Source organism: Falco cherrug, chromosome 8 (genome assembly GCF_023634085.1).
Source record: "Falco cherrug isolate bFalChe1 chromosome 8, bFalChe1.pri, whole genome shotgun sequence".
NCBI lineage: Eukaryota > Metazoa > Chordata > Aves > Falconiformes > Falconidae > Falco > Falco cherrug.
This window is the reverse complement of record NC_073704.1, coordinates 53,823,191-53,839,794: the sequence shown is the minus strand read 5'-3', so window position 1 is coordinate 53,839,794 and position 16,604 is coordinate 53,823,191. Positions and strand designations below refer to the sequence as shown.

At 51.4% G+C, this 16,604-nt stretch overlaps 1 protein-coding gene across 2 annotated transcripts in view; it reads right to left on the bottom strand.

Moving 5' to 3' along the window:
* Window positions 1–16,604, bottom strand: part of SH3PXD2B (SH3 and PX domains 2B) — a 78,028-nt gene that overhangs the window by 47,735 nt on the left and 13,689 nt on the right. The gene's annotated exons all lie outside the window — the stretch shown is intronic.

Here is a 16,604-nt window from a genome sequence, read left to right as displayed (position 1 = left end):
ACAAATACCCTTGAAAGCGTTTTGGTGTGTTTTTATTACGCAGTAAGCTGCAGTATCCCACTTTTCACCAATTCCTTTCCAGCAGAGCAGGTACCACACAGCTGCCAGGCCCTGGCTCCCTAAGCCAGGACTAGGGCACGGATGCCCAAGCAGCACATCCAACCCGCAGCCAGGCTCCCCACAACGGCACGCCAGGACAGGGCATGTTTATCCCCATTTATCTCCACCACCGATTTATCTTATCGATTAGCTGTTTTTCTTATTAACCAAGAAACGTCTGGGCAGTGAGTCTTTCTAGAGTGAGCCACAGCTGAAGGTCCGTGCACATCATGGGAACGCTGTCCCCACGGCCGAGCTGTCCATTAACTGGGCAGGCGATAAAGCTGGCGGGGCCACCCCGGGAGAGCGAGCCTTTCAAAAGCAGCTTTGTATCACCAGCTAACACATCGCTAGACAGCTTCTTCATTAACAGGAAACTTGTAAGATAATATCCTAATTGAATCAATTAAGAGTGCTGCGGGCTGCAGGGATCCTAGGGAGAGGGGAATGTATGTGCTCAGCAGTGTTCCCGGGAAGCAGAGCATCCAGGAAGGGCTTTGTGAAAATAAGAGCTGATGGTGTAATGCCAGAGGGATACACCATGCAGACGGCGTAACCCCAGAGGGGTACATCTGCTGGAGGAGCAGCACCCCAGGTCTAACAGCCTGCGAGTGGGCCGTATAGCTTCCCATCTGGAATCAAACTCCGAGAAATCTCTGCGGGGGAGGGGGGCGGGGAAATAAATAAAAAAAAAAAAGAAAGAAATAAAACCATTTCCAAAAAGCAACACCTCAAGCCAAGTGCCAGCAGGTCATAAGGTGTGTCACTGCATCATCACTTTGCTTCTCCTCCTCTGCTTTCCACCACAAAGAGGAAAAGTTTTCCCCTCTAAAATATAAAGGTGAGGGGAAAAAATTATTTTTCATTTAAATCTGATCCAGTGGAAAGAAAAATGGCAAACACAGAGGTCCTGCGTTCCCCTGATAACGATGAACCAGAAGGCCATGGAATTACTCTTGCAGTGAGTCCTCTGCAGCCGGGGGACTGTGGGACTCGCTTTTGCCGAGCTGCTCTGAGGCGCAGGCTCTCCCCTACCCAGCGTCAGGGCTGGCGTGGCACATGCCATGGCTGCAGAAGAGAAAGCAAGCCTTTGCCAGCTCACGGAGGGGATGGTGGCTCACATCACTGAACAGCAAGCCACAGCAGCACAGGCTGGGGGGTGATGAAATACCCAGGCAAGGAGAGCAAACTCTTCCACTCTTGCACAACACCAGGAGCTGATGTCGGAGCCAGGCCGTAAGCCATAATCACAGGCATGGGGTGAGGGAAGTTGTTCCCTTATCGAGAGGATTTGCTTTGCCTGTGTGACGAAGGTTGAGTGTAAAACCGCATTCCTCCTCCTTGGTCTAGCAAGAGAGAGTTGACCTAATCCATGCCTCCACCAGACATGCCTGTTATCCAGAGCACAGAAGTCAGCTTTTGACAGCACCCAAAGGGGGGTGGGTGTGTAAAAAAAAAAAAAAAAAAAAATCAACAAAAGGCTTCAGAGTCTGCCGAGTGCACGGCAGCAGAATCACAGGAGACCCTTTGTAAGAGCAACAGCCTCCCCACTGAGAGAAGGCAGCAGCTTGCCATGGGGGAAAGATGGGCCAGAGCCAAGCCTGCTCTCATCCCACACTCCCAAACTCCCTGTCGGCCCCATTCCTCATGAAAGGGGGGAATGCTGCAGGGAGCCAGGCACACCACACGCCCCACTGTCCCCATGGCAGCGAACTCCAGATGGGGCCATACACGTGGACAGCTCACTCTGACCTCCATGTGCTCAGCAGGGCATTAGTCAGGTCTCCTCTTACAGGAAGAAGAGTCGTCCTCCAAATTTGATTCACCAAGGGACAGCATCCCACTGATTCCCAAATGCAGTGGGGGAAAGGGATGCCGATCCCAGCAATTGCCTGCTGTCACGGCAGCACCCCCAGACCCATGGGGACATGACAAGGGACACAGCTGCACACTGAGAAGCAGAGACTTTGCAAACATGCTCCTGCAGATCAAAGCACCCCTGCACCCTGGAGCCAGCAGGTTTGAGGAACATCTGCCAAGCAGATAGTATGGGAAAGAGAACAACATCTGGCAGTGGCTCACAGACTACTAATGTTTAGTCTCATTGCAATCCTACAAGAGGCACCTTCCCTGCATCTGCGTGGCCTGTCTGTGAAGAAACAGGAGGTGCAAACACAACAGCCCAGAAGACAGAAGGACCAACGTGGAGCAAGCTCAGAACCCAGGCGTGGTGATGCCTCGGGAGGTCAAGCCCGGGGAAGGACTCCACTGGTGCAGCACCACGTAACGCCCATTCAATTGCCAAAGCCAACTGGCTGCTCAAAGACAGGAAGGGGAGCTGAAGGGCAGCACAACAAAGCGGTTCCTTGATGACCACAGTTTCTCCCCAGCAATCACAGAAGTCTCTTCTGGTGCAAGGGATGAGTTCAAGCACATTTTAGACCAGGCAGAGGCAATCCTGACTTCCTCAGCAGTAGGAAATGGCATCACAGAGGCTGAATTGTGAAAACCTGATGGAAAACTTTAAGCCCTGCTCAGCAGTAGACAAAAAAAGAATTAACTGAGGTCAGAGAAAAAAGGGCTACACAAACTGGCAGCAGCTGCCACTGCAAGAGAAATTTCCTATGAAATCACAGGAAGCATTAGACAGAGGGAGACACTGGTGCCTGTGAATAGCTCACAGGCATGGAGAGGGCAGCAGATGCAGGGTTAGGCAGGATGCATCCCTCTGCCCACGCTGCCCCCCAGCCCCGGGCAGCCCCGGACCCAGCCGCTGCCAGCTCTGGGCTACCCCGAGTGCTTGCTTGCACCAAACCCAGGGAAGCTGGCGGGCTTCTGCCTGCACGTGGAGGCTCGGAGGATGCGGCAGCTTCGCATCCCTAGGTTTGGTCCAATGGTCCCCCAAAAGCAGTCAGGCAAAAAACAGCTTCCATGGGCCAGGACAGGAGATGTTTCCAGCCTGAGCACGCACTGATTCTCCAAGCAGAAACCTCAGTGGTGCTCAGCTCCAGTGTAAGCGATCGAGACCACGACGGGCACCGCACGCTCAGCAGGGCTGCCAGAATTCCCAGTGAAGCAGGCACTTGGCCCCACTTGTCTAACCCCCAAAAGCCTTTAGAAACCTCAGTGTAACCTCCTGTTTCATCATCCAGCCTTGAAACTTAAACCCCCAGAAATCACTGGAAGATTATCATGTTTGTTTATTAGTGATGAGAGAATGGGAGTTTCTAGTTGCCTATATCACCATCGCAGTCAACACCATGTGCCAATTGCACTAGATGGGTGAAGGAGAGGGTCATGTAAAGAGAAAGAGAAACATCCTCCTTTCCAGAGAGGTCCTTCTCTGGTCAAGCCAGGCCCTGCTCCCACAGTGATCTCTGTGTCTGTTCTGTGCTCATCTACAAACCTTATTTCCAAGAGCATTTAAAAAATATTTTTTAAAAATCATGCTTTAAGACATTCAAAGCCTGTATGTTTTCAAAAGCAGCAACTAGCTCTGGGTACCCATTCTGAAGCATCCAGAAATGAGAGGGCAGACAAAGCTGCATCTTCCCAAAACCCAGCTCCAGTAAGGCACCAGGTGAGACCCTGAGATAGTGGGATCCAAAATCACCACCCATTTTTGGATGGCCCAAACAGCTCCTGAAAAACACTGCTTGCCTTCTCTCTTTTTGTAAGCCTGCCAAGAATATATTTGGGAGAAACTAAGGAGAGAATTTAGCGTTTAAAAAAAGAAAAAGAAAACCGCAAATTTGGAGAAGAGCACCAAGCAATCTCTTATTTATACAGCCTCCTCACAGAGTTGCTGATCCCTCTGTCTGCTTCGTGGGTGATTAAAATACATCACTTGTTACATTTGATCCATTGGTGCTGAATCCTGGAAGTCATCATTCTCTTTACAGTACCTTACTAATCCATTTTCCACTTAATTTCTGATAATTGCAGCCTCTAGATGGCATTAGGCTGGGTAGGCAGGTCCCAGACTGCTCAGATGAGCACTGAAAGCTGCTGCACTCCGTGCAGGCACCCGGAGCAGAGCATCAGCACCACCAAACAACCAGTACAGCATCCATAACTCACATGGCAACCCAGCTGCGGGAAATGACTCTTGCTGGTAGACATACTTGGGAACAGAGCAGCAACACCCGAGGGTGACGCTGGCCTGCACCGCTTCCTCTTTCCATCCCGTCCATGGGAACGTCCCTCCAGCACAGCTGGGGCTGTGTCACGCAAGGAAGTACCCCTGGAAGGAACCTTGGCATGGCAGAGCTATGCCACCTGCCCCAGCCTGGTGCAAAAGACCACAGAAGCACCACCCCAACCCTCGCTGGAGCTGTCACAGCAGCAGCAGCTGTGGAGAAGGCTGCAGAGATGATTCATGTTCACCCGCATCCTCCTCTCTAGCATCCCCAATGCAGGCACGCTCAGAAGACCGGGAAGTCATGAGATTTAGTTTCTGTTGTGGAAATGGAAACAACGGTGAAGAAATACCAATACATTTGTCCTATTTCACGTGTCGATCAGCCGAGGCGCAGTACGGGGGAGGGCTGTGCTCAAACACTACAACCAGATCTAGTTTCACACCTAACAGTGCTTCACACCAAGAGACAACCTTCAGTCAAGCATTTCAGCAATGGGTCAGAGAGAGACCTTAGCACATGCCACGCCACTCCGAGCTGCACACTTGCCAAAACCTCCAGATGACTTGTCCCTAGCTTCTCCCCCAAACAGTTCATGATCTGATATCTCTTCAACCCCTCCCTTCCAAAAAACCTTCCCCGCTCTGCATGAGGAGAAGCAGACCAGTGTACATTCCACTCCTGAAATTAATGCAAAGTTTTAAATCTGTGGCAGGCCCAAACGTGATGAGACAAAGGACGAGGCATTTGAGCTACAGGCAGGGCTGCAAAAGCTGCAGTCCTACCACTTGGGAGAGCACTGCTGGTCCAAAAAAACAGCCTCATGACCGTCCTCTTGCATCAGACTTCTTGCTAACCATCTATTTTCCCTGTTGTTCCTTCCCTAAATACAAGCCCCATCTTCCAGGCGAGCAGTCGGTAAAAAGACCAACGTGGAGAGATTTTTGTCTCCACACAAGGTGGGTTCTGTCCATCAAGAGCAGCTCCGCAGCAGCCAATGCAATCACACGGGTGAAAAATGAGACACTGCAAACCCCTGAGGTTTCACTGCTAAAACCAGGGTCTCCATATGAAAAAGATACACCCGAGTCCTTAGCGTGACCATGCTCCTTTCCACCCTCTCCCACCTGACACAAGAACTCTCTGTTTAGCAAAGACAGGAGCTGATGGAATGCTGGAGCCCTGGGGGAGCAGCCCCATGGACAGCATGAAGCAGCCCAGCCGCTGCGTGACCCCCCCAGCAACCCCACCCCACCTCCTCCCGCACCAGCATTGCATCTCCCCCATGGTGCACGCTGTCCTGGCGGTCCTCCAGTTACAATCAGGGTGGGATTTAAAGATGCCAGCGGTGTCCAGAAACCCAAGCTGGGTAGGAAGCCTCTGCAGGCAGCGTGTGCCCACGGCCAGCACGGGGACGTGCCGGGGCTGGTGCAGGAGCCTGGCACTGCCACCACCGGCACGATGGCAGGAGAGGACTCGGAGCACTTCTGCGTCCAGACAGTCCTTGCCAGAGGGCCAGGGCTTGCCAAGAAACTCCGCTTATTGCAAAACCAGAACGCTGGTGGCTCAGCGATGTCTGATGGAGGAGGCCAGCCCTCGCAGCTCACGGAGGGATTGATGCACTTAGCAGGGCAGGGCTGAGCGAGCGCCCAGCTTCAAGCTGAGTTATGGGGAGCGCCGCGGGGAGCCTTTGGGACTGCAGAAAGCGAGATGCAATGCAACTGCAGCAGGAATGCTATCCTAACCCAGGATAGCCACCCTTCGCCAGGGCCCGGAGCCAGCAAACACAAGAGGCACCACGGAGGAGCCCCAGCAGCAGGCAAAGTGCAGCAACCCTGCTGCTTTCTGTACATTTAAACACGAGAACGCAGATTTCACATAAAATTCCGTCCAAACCACATCCCTTGAACTGCACCTGCCTTTTTAGGATCCAACCAGAATACCAGAATAAATCAAGCAATGCTAAGGTTTTCCAGCATAACCAAACAGAAGGAGCACGGACCTTGGCTGCACCCTAATCTCAGAGCTCTTCTCCCAGTGCAATCTCACCACGGAGACACGAGAGAAAACCTGAAAAGCCTCTTGGCCAAACGCACCGACTGATAAAAAACAACCAGGGGTTTGGGGCTGAAAGCAGACACCTGTGGGCAGGTGGAAATAGCCGTCCCCGCCACGTAAACCTCAGAGCTCCCTGGGAACTTTCCAACCCGGCTTTTTTATTTCCTGGAGGTGGGCGGACGGGTGGGAGCGGGAGAGGAAGGGGACTGGAAAATGCTGATTTGCCAAGAAGAAAGATCAGCAGAAGAGTATCCATTTCCATTAACATTTCAATTTGAAGGGTAAAACCTAACCATTAAAATTAAAAGGATTTTTATTAATGTTTTAAGTGACTCATCAAGGGGAAAGCTCTTTTAAAAAAAGATTAATAGCAAAAACCAAAGAGAACGTTTTACACATACTGAACTGAGTTTCTTTGCTAAAATTTAAACACTACCTTTCCTCCCAGCTTAGGACAAGGAAAACTCACCATTTGGAAGAGCTGCACAGCTTCCCAGCTTGGCACTCTGCATGGCCAGACACAGAGCCTTCTTCAGTGGCCATTTCAGCAGCCATTTTCAGCACGCATGTGCGCAGTTACAAAATACAGGATTACAGCTTTCTGCTGACTGAGACTGGGTAAGAACTCCAAGATTTTGGGTCCCTACCAGAGATGCTGGTAGTTTCCACATCCCACAGCTCCCTAAGCCAGGAGAGGGGCAATGCCCACTGCCAGCAGCATCTCTACAAGCAGAAAATCTCCAACAGGGAGGAAGACCCATAACTTAATTTTCTAAAAAACAGCATTTCCTCCATTTTTAGCAGTATTTTTTTCCTGGGGGCAGGGGATAAACCCACACAAAATTAAGAAAAAAAAAAAACCACCAAAAAAACCCAAATGGCAGCTGCACTCTGCAAGGGTGAACGCCTCGGCCAGCCCCACCAGCAGCCCCCGGGATGGCTCTGCAGTGCCTGGGGCAGGCTGCCCACCTACCCGAGAGTGAAGCTGCACAATGTAGTTGAACCCACTGAACTTTTGCCTGCAGCACAAGACGGGGAGACATCTCACCTCCACCCTCCTCCTCCTCCTCCTCATTCCTGGCCCTCACAGAGCCACTCCAGGCTCACAGGGATGTGGGCTGCTTTGCTGCCAGCTTGGGGAGGGGGGGATCAGCCCCAGAGGTGTCCCAGACCTCTTTGCACCCAAACTGCTCACCGAGGGAGGCATTTCTCAAAGTCTGCTACAAAAAAAATAGCTTCTTCCTCTCCAAAAAGGTCAAGTAGCAGGTCAGGGCTGATGGTAAATGATCAGCAAGCTGAGCTTGCAGAGGAAAACAGAAGCACAAGGAATTCTCCTGAAGGTGCACAACAGCACCTTCTGTATTAAAAAATACCTGGTTTTACTAATTTAACATGGTATCAGCACTGAAAAATGACACTCAAATGAAAGCTTTCTCTTGCCCAAACCCTAAATATTCTATAAAAAGCAGTATTAAAACAATAAATTCCCCAACCTTAATTACACCTCCCAAATCTAATCTCCAAAATCTAACTTCCATGCTGCCAGGTAAAGACATCATTTATAATTCACTACTCGGTGACTCAACCCTATTGCAAAGGCCTCAAGGTATAGCACCAATAAGGCAGAAAGGCTCAGGAAGGTGGAATTAAGACAGGGAAAATGCTGGTGGCTTCATGCTGCCAGCTCATAAGGGAGACCATTTTTCATGTAGGTTATTGCTCTCATTGCAATCCTAGATAACACCAGAATATAAAAGTTACCATAAAACAGGGTGTAGAGCAGCATCCCACAGCCCGGGGATGTGCAGAAGCCACGAGGTGATTGGGAAGATGAGCAGAAGGTGTGCCATGCATCCAGCAGCACTGCAACACTCCCGCGGCAGTGGAGAAGCAAAGCCGCAACTGCTAGCCAGAAAACCAGAGTCACCGTGGCACCGCAGAAGGGATGGGCTGGCTGCCAGAGCCCTACAGCATCCACCCCTGGCACCACATCATGTTTTCCCCTCTCCATTTTCTGGTTAACGAGGTCCCCCTTCCCACTGCCGGCTGGCTGGAAGGCATGAATCACAGAGGAAGGGCAGATCCTGCACACCCATCCTTCTCTCCCCGCACCGTCTGCCCTAGTGCAGCCTCACCGCCGCTGGCACAGACCTGCCTGCCTTGTCCCTTCCACAGGATGCCAGCCATGTACCCAGGAAAAGCCCGTGCTGGGTCCCAGCGATGGGAACAAGAATGCAGACAATCCCCAAGGCAGAAAGCATGTAGAAGGGGAAAAAACATGCAAGCAAAGTAAGAGGAAAGGAGCATCACTTCTCTAGTTGGAGTAGAGTGCTGGGAAGGGAGAGCAGGTGGCTGAGTTCTTCACTTGTCCCCAGGCCCACCAGGACCCCAGGGAGATCACTGCAGAGGTCCACACCTCACGTTGCAAGGGGATTCCAAGATTGCAAGAAAGCACTTTCAAAAGCCAGCATGGGAGCGGTGATTTGCAGCACTGTGGTGGACCTGTGACAGCCCGATGTAATCAAATGAAAGACAGAAAAGAAGTGAGATATCAAGACTGCAGAAAAACACCTTGTCCCTTCAGCTTTATCACCTCCCTCTCAAGGGCAGGACAAGCCCAAAACCACCATCTCCCTCTGTCTCTCCCAGCTCTCCCACTCACCGTAAAACTACACAGATGCTTCAGCTTCTTAGATGCCCACAATATGTGTGTGGTACATGCTACAGTCTGTACTGTATCATACAGATTTAGCAATATAAATGGGTCCTGGCCATTTTACTAAAAATTCAGCGCTTTGAGATACAGACAGACTCCTTTGCACTGATTTACTTCTATCCATCCTCAGCTCCTCCCCAGGCAGCATCAGTCAGCTTGAAACTGGTTCATTTCAGATCCAGGGCTGCTGCCATGTACATGATATAAATTGCAGGTCTTTCCACCAGAAAACTGAGCTGCATTAGATTGATTAAGAGCACGATGGAGATTCTGGGCTCATGCCAGCACATACCCAGGCAAACCTCATCAAACCCCCCAGCTACAACGGGTTCCTGGCACCTCCCCAGGGACTGACCCCATGGGCAGCAGGCAAGAGGGGGACCACCAGGGAGCTCCTGGTCTCCTGGGGACCCTGCTCAGCCCTCCCAGAACACGGCAGCTGAATTTCCAGGGCTTTTTCATTAAGCAGCTAGGCATCGGAAGGGCATTAAATCACCCCTGAGACAGGGAGAGGGGTATAACCCCTCACCTTATTTTGCAGGACATCTTTTAAACATGGCATTACTGACAGCCTCACCAAATAAGACCACACTAGATTATCAGCAAGAGATCTTAGCTCGGTCCCTGAGGAGGTGAAAATTTTAACCCCCCCATCTTTCTGCCTTCCCCCTCCAAGGGTTGCACTCAGCACAGGCTCCCCTCCGGATCGCACCCACCAAGCGATGCTTTGTGTGGGACGTACTTCCCCAGGGCTGGGAAACAAAGGCTGCAAACGCTGTCTCCTCCGGTTGCTCTGCCAAGTTTCCAGAGGGAAGGAGACCAGGGGGTGTCAACGGGGATGAATGAACAGAGCCAAGGCTCTGGAAACAGCCCTCCTTCGCCACAGGGCCACCACAGCAGCGCCAGGCGATGAACCTGGGAACAAGAAGGGACCATCTGATGGGAGCAGGCGGAGGTGAGAGCCAGGAGGCGAGTGGGAGCTCTCGGGGCCCACCGCAGACCAGCAAGCAGCGAAACTGCTCTGGAGGCAAGGGGGAGGATTGCAGAAACCTGGCGAGGGTGCAGACACAGCCTGCGGAGCTGCACGCTTGGAACAAAACTGAAAGGGCAAATGCTAGCCACCAGCTTGGAATAACCCAAAAATCAGCGTGCTGTTCCCAGCAGCTGCTGGAGAAAGGCTTTCGCTGTGAGAATTGAAATTTTTTTCCGCCGCAGACGCGCGCTGCCCAGTGCTGCTGCAGCCGCCCCAGGTGTGCGCTGGCCCTGGGAACTTCCATCCAACACCGGCTCTCCGGCAGGACGGGCTGCCGCTTCCCAGGGCAGGCACAGCTTCCAGCAGCTTGCAGCCCCGCTCGGCTGGCAGGCACAGAGCGCAGCAGCTAGTCAGGGTGCCAGCTAGAGCCAATTATAACTCCACTGACCTGCCTTGGCGCTAGCATGCACGGGAACACACTGGCTCCCGGCTGCCAAATGCTGGAAAGCTATAAATGGGAGACATTTGGAGACAGAAAAAATTAAGGAGCCAACTTTTAACTAGGCTGAAGTGCATTGGACTGTACATGCTCTCTGTGGAAGGAGAGAGGAGGGGAGGAGAATGATGAAGATCTTAGATGCGCTGCTAGAAAAATAGCAGCTCAGGGCTCTCCGTGCAGTCTGGGCACGGAAGAAAATATAGTTGCTGGTGCTTTGTAGCAGGAACCTCACTGTAGGAAGCTGTGGGGAAGCTCACGCAAGGGCCTGCCTTTCACGATCCAACTGCCTACGAGCAAGATCCTGGTTATTTATTTTTGTGGCGGGGTGAAACCACGAAGTACATTGCACACGCAACTGCACAGAATTTTGCTGAACTCTATAAACCCTGGAGAAAAAAAGAAATCCCCCAAGTGTTGAAATAAGATTCCTGTTACGAAATAGCTATCGAAAGAGCCCTGTTTACAATCCCTGGACACAAAAAGACATCCATCTCGCGCAGCCGCAGCACAGCCGAGCTGCCTTAGGGCTTTTTTCATCAAAGAGGCCGCCGGGACCAGGCAGAACCCAGAAGAGGGGTGAACCCGTGCAGTGCCTCGGCTTGCGTTCCCACCTGAAGGAGCCTCGTGCTGCTCGGGGGACACTACTCGGCACACTCGCCTCTTGCTTTCCACATTTGGAGAATTAAGATAACACTTATTCCACCTTTGCAAACCACGTGCTCTGCCAGGAGCCCAGCTTAAAGAGCAGAAGAGGAGGAGGAGTGGTGCAGGTGGAAGAAGTCGAGCACAGGGCTCGCAGTACTGGAAGCAACGCACAAGGCTCATGTTAATTTTTCAAGAGTCCAACTGCCTGAAACAGCCTAATGAGAACAATTCCTCCCTGCGTGCCAGCTAGTGCCTTCTGAGCCTGTTTTGATGTAGCCTTTTATTTAAAAACAGCCTGAATTACTAAGATACTGACCTTATCCCCCTCCTCATCTTTGCCGGGTGGCTGCATGTACACAACAGGGGAGAACCCCCTGCAGAAGGGCTAATCTGTCTCCCATGTCAAGACAACATGCACAGACCATTGCCTCCTGCCAATTTTCTCATAAAAGCAGGCACCACTTCAACAGCCTTTTTTGTGTGTGTGAGAGAGTGTGTGTGTGTTACACACAAAGCTGTTGGCCTAAAGGCTGCAGGACTCACTCCAAGATGACACTGCTCCAGGTGGGTCAAAGCTGAAAGTTTCCAGCTAAGAACCTGAAGGATTTGTTAAACATATGGACAAACGAGAGGACTGGGAAACACACTCAATGCACATGCAGAAAGGAGTCGGGGAGAGAGCCAGAGCCATTTTTCAGGTCGCTTAACATTTTCAATTCTTCTGTCTCTGAATCATGCAACAAGCACGCTCACACCAGCCTACATCATGTCTCCATCCCTGGGCTCAAAATTAAACCTTTGTGCAGAGGAGCAGCTATGCAGCATCACCTCCTCCTACAGCCTTCAGCTAGGACAAGGGCTGAAGGGAAAGTTGCTGACTGCAAGGGGAAAAGCCCTGGGGTAACCTGTCCTCAGGGAAGACACCCCTGAATGGCAATTCGATTTTTAAGGGCTTGCAGCTCCCTGCCAGAGGAGAAGCTATTGCTTCAGTGGCGAGAAGGCAGGACATGCCATGAATGGCAAAGCCTGCTCCAAGAGGGAATTTTGAGACCTGGCTCCATCACAGCTTGCAAGCAGCTCACTTTGTGACCGACGGGATCCAGCCGGCTGTGGAGTCACAAGCCTTGCTGTCCAGGACACAAAGCAGGACAGGACAGAAAAGAGCCAGGCACAGGCTCCCGACCGGGGAGAGAGTGGCTGCAGCTGAGAGGCAGAGGAGGCAGGGGACATGAGTGGGGCTCCTGCCCAGGGAAAGCTCAGGACTCTGGTAATAGTGGGAAAGCTGTAAAGGGTCAGGTTTGGATGTAAGGACGTTTTAGGAACACAGCGAGACAACAGTGGCTCTTGGTCACATGAAGACTTGCAATAACTCCCATCGTGGCTGATGAGCTCATAATTACAGAGCAGGGAAAAAATGTTTCTTTTTGGGGGTTTCCACAAAAAAAACACAAAATACAAGCCAGTATCTGTTCTCTAACCAACAGTGTCGCTTCTTACAGCCAATGGTTTCAAGAGAACCCTTCCAAGAGCCTTGTTAACCTCCTCCCAAGTGATACATCCAATGTGATCCAATGGAGCCCTACAGTCACTGCATGGCTCTTCCCTCGCTGGCAGGGCTGGAAGCATCTCTCAGGCCCGCAGGACCCTGATCCTCTATCTCTGTCCACTGGAGAAAGCCACTCATATATCTGATTACCAACTTCCATGCCAGCCAACATTTCCAGTGTACCTGCCAGCCCCAATTAGTGTCCAGAATACAACTGGCATCCAAGCAAGCACCAATCTCCCTGCCTTTATTTCTTAGGAACAGCATCCATCTGCTCCCAATAGCTCACATCTGGCATACTGAGTGTTTCACAAAAGAGCCTCAGTCTTATTAGAAGAAAATCATTCCTCTAGCCAAGAAATTCATGCAGAACTGAGTTCAGTATTTGTAGTTACAAATTTACTACAAATCAGTTACCCAGGGTTTCAAACTTCAGAATTACAATTTCATCTAGGGGTTTGGTTTTTAATCCCTAAAAGGTTGCTCTTATGTACACCACCTTGTGATGAAAAACATCTATGGATAAAGCAAGGAGAGGTGGTAGGAACCTGAGCACAGAGGATCTACACAGCAAAAATGCACCTGAGCGCTGCCTAGGTGGCTGAAAGGCTTCCTCCTGCAACGAGCAGTGTATAGGAGGTGGAGGTATTCCCTTCCCAATTCCACCAGCTGGCATAGTACACCAAGCCTTCCTGTGATGGCCTCAGAGCAGGAAAGGTATGACCTGTGTGCTTCTCCAGGGATGAGGGACACCGCTTCATCTGCTCAAAACGCTGGATGGAGACCAGGAGGAAGCAGCCTCTGCCTCATGCTGGGACACATGAGCTGAATTGCGGAACAACAGTCAGTCACCAGCCCTTAGAGATGAGGTGACAATCTCCTGTGTGACTGCACGTGGCCCCACGGTGTGGAACTGGACAAAAAGAGGAGGTCTTGCCACCCTTGGAAGAGAAAAGCAGGGTAGGGCTTCAAAAGGCTGCTACAGAGATGCGCTGTAAAGTGGGACTTTTGCAGAAGAGAGCCAGCCTCGGGTACCAATGAACGCCAAAGGGAAGAGCTCTGGAAGCTCACAGTTTTCAGAGAAAACCTTGAACACTGGCCAGCTGATAACAGCACAGCCTGCAGCAGTACTGCGACCAGCAAGGTGGCTTTCCACATTGCCCGTTCCAGTACAGGGAACGCGGCTGCCTGACATCTCTGCATCCAGGTGGAGGCAGAGACCAGCACTGGGCAAACTCTAGGCTTCACCCCTGTTTCAGCTGAGGTTGTGGTTTGTGTTGAGTGTCATTTCTGCCTGGCCAGGGAGGGAAGGACACTTTGCCCTCCAGCTGCAGTGGGAGCAGGCTAGCCGGCGAGGCTGTCAGTAGTAAGTGTGCATGTGTTTTACTTGGCCTTACTCCTAAAATAATTGTTTGGCCACAATAGAAGGTGACAAGTGATTCAGCTGTGGCGCCGCAGGGAATATCAGGGGAAAATCCCCAACCACTCACACAACTGTGCCTGGGCTGCTCTGAGCTGCAGCATCACATCAGCCTGGGAGCCAGCCCCCACCAGCCCTCGCTCCTGCCCTGAGAATTTCTTCCCCTCTCTCCTACTTGGATCAAATGGTTTCCTTGTCCTCCTTCCTGGGCTTAACAAGAGGGTTAGTGACAGCAAAAGAGGGTGAACCAACCTTCACCCAAAGGTAGCCAGAGCTGCTATGGAAAAAACAAAACCCTGCTCAGCTTCTGGCAGGAGCATGGAAAGTACAGCCAGAATCACTGGGAACACAGATATTAAATTAACAAATATCTCTACCCAAACATGCATGTACTGTGATTGCTCAAGGCCATAAGTACAACTGGATGGATTTTCACTGGATAACATGAAAGACAGATTCTTGACACAGGGATCACCTGCAACTCAAGTTTCCAATTCTTCCTCCAATGCATCAAAAAGGTCATCAGAACTGGACCGAGGAAAAATATTTTTCCCCTCTTACTATGCTTTCAGAAGCAGCCGAACCACTTTAGCCAATCAGTTATTTTGGGGGGGGGTTGTTTTCTGCTTTGGTTTTTTTGTTTTGTTTTGTTTGTTTTTAATAACCAGAAGCATGAATAATTTCCAGCATGGAAAATTTCTGCCTAAAGAGCTAAAATTGGCATAGAATCATCCAACAGTCATGTAATAAAGGCCTCCAGCAACAGCAAGAGTCACTGCTACCAAGCCTACCTAGAGCATTTTTTTCCACTGTGCTAAGAGGATCTGTTTCACTCCTCGCCTTTCAATCCAATTTCCACTGTACTGCACCGCAAGTTTAAAATAAGGACACCAGGAAGCATGTGTGATAAGGGGGAAGGAAGGGAAAAACCACAATTTCATTCATTCTTTCAACACAGCCAAAAAGGAGTGGTTACTTTTTTTTTTTTTTAGAAAAAGCTTCAGGGAAAAATGAAGGGGGAGACATTTGCTTTAAACTTGCCCATCTGCACCATGATGGTCAATCAAGCGCCGATTTCTGCTGCAGCAATTCAAACACATCTGCACAGCCCTGCGCGCACTTAGGCCAAGGCACCATCAAGCACTTCTGCTTCTAAAGGTGCCCCAGGGTGTTCTGCAGAGCCAGTTTGAGTCTCTGGCTCCAAACAGCCTCCAGTGACAACCCTTTCCATCTAGAAGCGTGCACAGCTTCAGCCAAGATGGAAGGAGAGGAAGAGAAGACAGACAGCTGCTATCTCCCTACCTGTCCTTCCCCATGAGGAGCAAGGCAGCCCAGGGAAACAGCACAGCTGGAGGCACCGCTTTATGCCATATAAACCCCAAAAAACTGTGCCCCCTTGCAGCAAAGGCAGCATGAGCTTGGCCACCACCTTGGAGCACCAGTGAAGACGAGATGCTGCAGAGAAGGAAGCGCTGAGCTGGGTTTCCTTCCAGCCCTGGCTGCTGCCCAACAGCTGTTCCCTGTTTATTTACTTTAATATTTCCTTGGTTACACAAGCAGCTGCACACAGCTTAACCCCTGCCTGCACCAGCCGCCCGTGCCACCCTTGCCCAGCACGATGCTGCGGGACAGCAGCAAGGGACAGGGTAAGGACACCCAGGGTCTTGCCAATGGTCGGCCAGGGCTTACTCAGCGTGGCCACGGCTCTGCACAAGGGGACTTATCAGGCAGGGGCCAGGACACCAGCAAGGTGAGCAGCCATCTCGCACCATCCCAGGCTTCGCAGGCTGACCTGAAGCCAGATGACCAGCTGAACCTGGGAAAGCCATCTGGGTTCCCATGGGCTTGCTTCCCCGGGCAGGCCCCGATGCACTGTAATTTTAGCAGTGTATTTGTCTCTGGATACAGTGATTTCAGAAAAGGCATCCTCATTCCTGAGCAACCACAGCACCCTTTCATGTAAGGCATATAGCCATGCTCAAAACTTCACGTGAGCAGGTCGGTGGAGGCAGAAGGCGCCCATCTCCTCTCCCAGTCCCATGCACAGGCCAGGAGGGACATGCCAATGACTCTTCTGGCAGCTGCTGCTGGTCCATAGATCACTTAATGCATTTTCTTTTCTCATCTGCACAGAGCCTGTTCCAGCAGCTCGGTTTGTGTTTTGGCTCATAAAGCTCAGCCAGACCCCTTGGCTCATCTCCACTCAGGAGGGGGTGGAAAACACCCTTTGCCTGCTTGCGCAGAACACCAGCTTCAGTTTTCTGCAACCCAGCCTGTCCCAATTGCCTTTCCAGCCTCCTCCCTCTCTCCCAGCTCCATTTTCTTCCTGACTCCCCCCTGCACCAGGAGGTAATGGCTAAAGCAGCTGCTGTCAGCTGCCCTCTGGGCTGGCAGTACACCGCCCTGGGCAGCGGGCATCCCCCCAGTGCCGGCTCCCCAAAACACCAGCAGTAGGACACGGACCCAGGGAAATCAGCGCTTTCCAGTCACAGCCCCGTTTTGCTGTGAT